Source organism: Neomonachus schauinslandi, chromosome 1 (assembly GCF_002201575.2).
Source record: "Neomonachus schauinslandi chromosome 1, ASM220157v2, whole genome shotgun sequence".
Taxonomy (NCBI): Eukaryota; Metazoa; Chordata; class Mammalia; order Carnivora; family Phocidae; genus Neomonachus; species Neomonachus schauinslandi.
The window spans coordinates 153,334,595-153,342,296 of NC_058403.1; the positions used below are offsets into that span (position 1 = coordinate 153,334,595).

The 7,702-nt window shown below is 39.4% G+C and overlaps 1 pseudogene; it reads right to left on the reverse strand.

Annotated features, from left to right (window-relative positions):
- Positions 1 to 245: 245 nt before the first annotated feature.
- Positions 246 to 585, reverse strand: LOC110569674 (annotated as a pseudogene).
- Positions 586 to 7,702: the final 7,117 nt, after the last annotated feature.

Here is a 7,702-nt window from a genome sequence, read left to right on the forward strand (position 1 = left end):
AAAAGTGGCTAGTTTAGCTCATAGCTCAAACAATTGGTTTTTCCCTAAGACAATCATTTGAAACTTTTTCTTTTGACTCTTTTCAGTTTATTGCATGAACGAGTTACACTAGTCCAAGTTAAAAGTAGACCCAAAATGGTTTCATTATACAAGCTGTGAGATTTTTAAACTTGTGACAAGGGACAGAAGGGAAATTCTATCACTGCAAGGAAATCCTCACTTAAGCTTCAGTGAGCCAAAAGCACTTAAAACCCATGAACCTTCAGCTGGTTGTCCTGTCAGTCCAGGCTCTATGGGGAACTGGCATATGTTCTTGTGCTGGTGACCCTTTAGCTGAATTACTTCTTCATATTTTGAGTGCTCAATTACAGTACCATTGCAGGCAAATTTCTTCTTAAACACCTTCTCTAGCTTCTTTTTATTGTAATCATCCTTGATCCCTTGGACAGTAGTAAGGGTTTTCCTCCCATTTCTCTGTTGAATTCTTATATGGATATAATCCTCAGTGCCAGCAGGAAGGAGATCATCACCCTTACTTGCATCAGCAAAGGGGTAGAAAGAGTGGAGGTTCTTGAGAGCGGACATACAATGTGATTCCTTTTCCTCTGTGGGAGAAGGGAGCAGCCGGACAGTGGTGGGATGGAGCGTCGTGCAGTGAGGGAGCTCAGTGATTGGGATCAAAAACCATTTGAAACCTTTTATGTGTACTTACCATTTTGTCACACAGAAATTAAAAAGATGTTTGTTCAAAAGTCAAGATTCAATAAAATCAATAATTTGTTTCTGCTTTGTCCAGGACATTCTTAAGTGAAACTTTTGGGGGTTTATTATTATTATTATTATTATTGATTTTAAACACTGAGGGCATGGCATTGAAGGCTAAAATGACTCTAAGTACAGTTTTGTCCCACTGCTTTTATTTGTGCTAAGGAACCAGCAGTTTTACTCACCATTTCTTTTGCACCATCAGTGGAAGTGTTAATATAGAAAAGGTAAATGACGTCTTTGTATTGAGAATAGTTTTGACCTGTTGAATCCCTAAAGGAGTCTCAGATGGTTGTCATGGGTCTCTGGAACATACTTTGAGGCCTGCTGGGAGATTCCTGCATGCAAGTGGCACATATCATGTTCTCACATTTACTCGATAATAATCCAACCACACAGCCCCACCTGACTGCTGCAAAAGAAGTAGAGGCAGCTAGCTGCTCTCCAGAATCCATAGAGCTCTATTCTTCCCGGGCACACAGTTAGACATGTATGCCCAGGAAAAGAGAAAAACATGAAATTTGGTGAGCAGCTAGCCACTTATGCCATAGTCTGCCTTTCTGGTAACCACATTACCATATTGGTGACCCTTATTTCCACAGAGAACACACCTCGTCCCCAAGAGATAAACCAAATCCCATCCATTCACTGCATCCAGCTCCAAGTCTAGGATCTCTGGCTGATATGCAGTCCTCTCCATCTTATCTCCATGTGGTGCTTCAGGATTTTGTTACCTTTCCCCAACTACTGCCCCTCTCCTTATTCGGATCAGGGACAGGGTGATTGCAATAAACAAAATTTGGAGAGGGGAAGATTGTAAGACACACAGTAGTTACTGTTCTATAGCAATGATGAGATTCTGCTAGGCCAGCTTTAAGGAGGCCCCCTTGTGCCTTCAGTAGGGGAAGTTCCTACTCTGTTTTCTGTGAAGAACTCTCTTCCCACTGGTTTTTGGTGACCCTTAACTCCAACCTCTGGAAGGTTCTTCCTTGCCCATTATCTTTCATAACTAACCTGAAGTGGATGTTAGGGAATTTTCCTGTCTTGGGGTTTCTTCCTATTTCATAGTCATTTCTTACCTGTGCAGTTTTGGAGACCTGGGGATTAGTTTATAAGTGGTATATTTTAGGCCAAAATTTTGGATGAATTCTTTGACAGAATTTAATAACTCACTAGTCTTCTGATTTGTTTGATTCTAGTTAGTTCCCTCTGCCTGTAACCCCACCCAGTTATTTCCTAGACTGCAGCCTCTGGACTCCTGTATTTTACTTTTTGCCTCTGTGCCTCTCTTTCTCAGTGGTATTTCTCCAGAGACATCTGCAACAATAATAGGCTTGGAAAGAAAGGGAGCGACTTTAGTCTTTGCTACAGGCCTTAGTTAATCTATTTAACAGAGAATTTCAAGCAATCTCCTTTAGCTCAAGATACTTTTAAGTTTTGGAAAGTAGTATTTAGACATAATTGGCTTTTTCAACAGTCTAAGGCCTTCAGTTTCTGTGTTCTCTCCCCTTTTATTTCTGCTTGCAAGCCAACTGGTTTTCTCCTGAGTACTTTCTTTGTTGTAATGCCTTGCTAAATACAGCAATGATAAGCTGTTAGTCACTAATCTTTTGGCACTTTCTAACCTCTTCTCTAGATTAGATCTACGTACCATGTCTGCCCTCCACATTACCACAGGCAATAGTGTCACATAGTTGCCAGCTGTGTTTCCTGTGCTGTCGGCCACTACGCAGATGTCACATATTTTAGATTCTTGTTCTAGAAGCACCCTACTCCAAGGTGTCCCTTTCTTTACTAGTGTAGAGTAGGCTAATGTGGCATATGTATTTAATAATCATCTAACGTTTAAAACACAACAGAAGTTTACTTACCGTTCATGTAATAAAGTTGGGAATGGTGTGTGGAGTCATCAAGGAAGCCCTGCTCTCTGCAGTTATTAAAGACCTCTTGGAAGGAAGCTCTACTGTTTTCAACCATGGCTTCCCTCCAGCCAGCCCCCTTCCCGTGGCGAGCTCTTAGTTATGTGGCTACTTGCACCTGCAAGGGAAGCTAGGAAATGAAAATTGAACATTGGGATTGACCCCACATTGCAGCTTTTGAGTATACCCTAAGGAAGCTCTTGCAAATGTAAACCAGGTGACATGTATAAAAATGTTCAGGAGTGCCTGGGTGGCTCAGTCGGTTGGGCGTCCAACTCTTGATTTTGGCTCAGGTCATGATCTCAGGGTCATGAGATCAAGCCTCACATTAGGCTCCATGCTCAGCGTGGAGTCTGCTCATCCGTCTCCTTCCCCCTTCTGTCTCTCCTCCTCCCCAGCTCGTGCTCTCTCCCTCTCTCTCTCTCTCTCAAATAAATAAAAATCTTTAAAAACATGTTCATAGCAGCACTATTCATCATAGTAAAAATACTGGAAACAACCAAATATTTGCTGGAATATGGAATGTTATTAATGTAGATGATAAATATAATGTGATATAATGTATAAAGTGAAGTATAAACATATAATGAAGTGTACTAAAATCTCACAAAATGGCATGGATGAGTCTTAGTGTTATGATGCTAGTGGGAAAAAAGCTAGTTTCAAAAGACTATACAGCATGTACTATTTTTTTAAGATTCAAAATCAAAAGCCACATTTTAGGAATGTATACATTGTAGTAAAATCCTGAAGGGAGCAAAAAACAGAAATCATGAACATACTATTTGAGAGGTAGAGAACGGAAATAAGGGAGGAACACAAAGTAGATGCCGTGATACTGGTAATGATCTAGTTTTTAAGTTTCAGTAGTGATTCATACACTCTTTTTTTTTTTTTTTTAAAGATTTTATTTGTTTGACAGAGAGAGAAACAGCGAGAGAGGGAACACAAGCAGGGGGAGTGGGAGAGGGAGAAGCAGGCCTCCCGCCGAGCAGGGAGCCCGATGCGGGGCTCGATCCCAGGACCCTGGGATCATGACCTGAGCCGAAGGCAGACGCTTAACGACTGAGCCACCCAGGCGCCCCTACACTCTTACTATTAGGGACTACAAAGTCATATATTCTTTTGTATGTATCAAAATATTCCTAATAAAAAGATTTGTGGTAAGTTTGAAAGATACGAAGGTATGCTACATTTTAGTCTTTTCTTGATTTGTCTCCTGATTAGATTTTTACTCACGTGCCTAACCACCTTGTTACTGCATCTTCCCTTGGCTGTCTTTCAGGGTTAGTTATCTCTAATCTTTATAAATATTTTGTTTCTCACTTCTCATTCAGAACTGTTCCCATTTGTTGTGTTCCAGCCTTTTGAATCACCGCTTACTAAGTGCACTGTTAATTTCTCAAATTACTTTTATTAAAATTCGGAGTTATTTTTTTCATCCTTTATTGTATTTTGATTCAATCTTAATAATATATTCTACCTGGGGGCACCTGGGTGGCTCAGTCATTAAGTGTCTGCCTTCGGCTCAGGTCATGATCCCAGGGTCCTGGGATGGAGCCCTGCATGGGGCTCCCTGCTCAGCAGGACGCCTGCTTCTCCCTCTCCCACACCTCCTGCTTGTGTTCCCTCTCTCACTGTGTCTCTCTCTGTCAAATAAATAAATAAAATCTTAAAAAAAATAATATATTCTACCTGGATTTCCTTTCCAATGTTGACTTTGCAAATCTCCCTTCTCCAGTTCCATGGTGCAATGATCTAACCTTGGAAAATTTCACCTTTTCCATCATTCACGTGACTTATATTTTAAAAGTCAAATATTTCTTCCAGAAACTCAATTGTGGATTCTTTAACATCACTAGCATTATGGCAGAAGTAGATTCATCATTGTTTAAGCCTCTTGCATTTGCATGAAGTCACTGATCTTTGATTACACTCTTCTCGTTAAAATGTCTTTTAGGGTGGGGGGAATCAGTGAGATAGGTGATGGGGATTAAATAGTACACTTACCCTGGTGAGCACTGAGTAATGTATAGAATTGTTGACTCGCTATATTGTACACCGGAAACTACTTATAACACTGTTAACTATACTGGAATTAAGAACTTAATAAAACTCTTAAAAATTAAAATTAAGGGGTGCCTGGGTGGCTCAGTTGGTTAAGTGTCTGCCTTCAGCTCAGGTTATGATCCCAGGGTCCTGGGATCAAGCCCCACATCGGGCTCCCTGCTCAGCGGGGAGCTTGTTTCTCCCTCTCCCTCTCCCACTCCCCCTGCTTGTGCTCGCTCGCTCTCTCTCAAAAAAATAAATTCTCTAAAAAAATTAAAATTTAAAAATCTTTTAAATAACTTTAGTCAGAAGCTGACTACTTTTTGTGATGTGTTTTAGCTACTATTTAGTGCTCAATATTTATGATGAAATCTTTATTCATAAGATAGTAATTGAATAATTGGAAATTAACCACAAAAGTATCTGTTCTTTATTAGAAAATGTAATGATTGCAAATTTTAATAACTTAGTTTTTTAAAAAAGATTTTATTTATTTATTTGACACAGAGAGCTGTGAGAGGGAACACAAGCAGGGGGAGTGGGAGAGGGAGAAGCAGGCTCCCGGCCGAGCAGGGAGCCTGATGCGGGGCTCGATGGCGGTGCTCGATCCCAGGACCCTGGGATCATGACCTGAGCCAAAGGCAGACACTTAACGACTGAGCCACCCAGGAGCCTCTTTAATAACTTAGTTTTAACTTCCCTTTAAAATATGGAGGGTCAAAGGGCGCCTGGGTGGCTCAGTCGTGAGGTGATCCCAGGGTCCTGGGATCGAGCCCCATGTCAGGCTCCTTGCTCAGCAGGAAGCCAGCTTCTCCCTCTCCCACTCCCCTTGCTTGTGTTCCCTCTCTTCTGTCTCTCTCTGTGTCAAATAAATAAATAAAAATATTTTTAAAAAAGAAAAAAAAATATGGAGGGTCAAAACCAAAAAGAGACTAGATTCATGTGAAGCTAGTTTTGCTATTGTGGAGTCATTTTCTTTCTGTAGTCTTTTCTTTATTATATTTTAAATTAAAAAGCTTAATAGCTTTAGTAAGTGACACAATAAAAAAGATGAATAAAGAAAAAGATAAATCTGTTAACATGCCTCAGCTCTCACACACTGAGATAAAAAGTATAAATAGCGTCTGTGCTTTCAGAAACATTCCTGAAGTGGTTAACTCTTTTAGGGTTTTGGGTTTTTTTTTCCTCTTTTAGATAACATCACTAAACCAATGCTCTGAAACCTCAAATTTAACTTAGTAAACGAACATAATTGTTTTCTTTTTACTGATCTACCTTAGTATATGAGAATAGGCTTAGTGGTCTTTAGAAAAAATTTTGTCTTCTGTATCCACATTTTAAAGACTATTCATTTGCACAAAATAACGAAGCCCATATTTTTATCTTTGGAGGCATTATTCTAAGTAGGTAGTTCTTTGAAGAATGTAGGGAGGGCCTGGCATCACTTTTTGTTATTTGTTATCCTAGCTGTTCTAAGGATATGAAGGAAGTATATAAATATAGAAATGCCGAAAGTCGTATTCTGGGTGTTACTACCACTCTTAACCCACAGCAATTCTTACCAGAACAACTGACATTCATTTAAAGTTCCCCACACTTTCCTAAAGGCCTTAACGTTCTGCCTCTGTTGATTCAGTCTAAGGTTTACTAATGATTATTATTTTGGGTTAAAAAGGAATGTTTTCTGATTACATTGTAGCAATTTCATAATAATCACTTGATACTCAAAATCTTTTCAAGTAAAAGGAACAGTTTTAATCAAAAATCTGAGGCTCAAAGGTTGAGTGATTTAAGATTACACAGTTGTTTAAAAACATGATATTTGGAATTTAAAAGGTCTGTGTGGATCTGAGACTTCAAGGCTTTTAACTTCACATCTCATGTTCTTCCTTTATAGCTAAATGTTCTTCACTCAACAAAAATTGTTTCCAGGATGTGTTAGTCTTATAATCTATAAAACAAACAGACTAAAAATCCTCACAGATCTCCATATATCTAACTAAAAGATAAGGCATGTAATTTTTACTCTTTTTGGTAGAGCACAAAATTCCAGTTTAATGGGTTATTCAACACTATAGGTCATGTGTCTTATCAAAAATCTACTAGCTCATGTACCTAGTTTTCTTTGCTGTAGTAACAGAGGTGAAGGGTAGCTGACATTCTACTCCTAGAACATTCTGTATACCATGCTGTTAATTGTTATCAAAGCAGAGGAACATCCTGTAACCTTATAATTGAGCTAGTATGAAAACACAGGAGAAACCATGGTTATAATAGAACAAAAAAGCAAATACATAGTTCAAGAAAGAAATAATCTTAGTGTACTGATAACTGGCAATGGTTAGCAAATCAGCTACCAGACTGTCTATAATAACTAGTGGCGTGGATTTTAATGCCATCAGGGAAAGGAGATGAGAGGACTCACATGTACATGGAGAGGAATCAAATTTGTGACCACTACGTAATGCAGAGACTCTGGAAAGGTTCCCTCCACCATGTAAGATGGGACTTAAATAAACAAAAGACCTTGCTTCTGCTTAGGGTTCTGGGGGGAAAAGGTCTTTCTTGGGAAATCTAATTTCCTGTGTGGATGATTCAAATTCCAAGCTTAGAGATTAATGTAAAATTGATGCTGGAAATATGAAACCTTTGGAGAACTTGGCAGAATCAAATGTTAAACAATTTCATAGGGACATTTCACAAACCAAGATGCATGAGCTTTCCACACATCAATAATCAGATGAAAATAAGGTCATGATAAAATATTTTTTTTTAAGATTTTATTTATTTATTTGAGAGAGAGAGAATGAGAGAGAGCACATGAGAGGGGGGAGGGTCAGAGGGAGAAGCAGACTCCCCGCCGAGCAGGGAGCCTGATGCGGGACTTGATCCCGGGACTCCAGGATCATGACCTGAGCCGAAGGCAGTCGCTTAACCAACTGAGCCACCCAGGTGCCCCAAGGTCATAA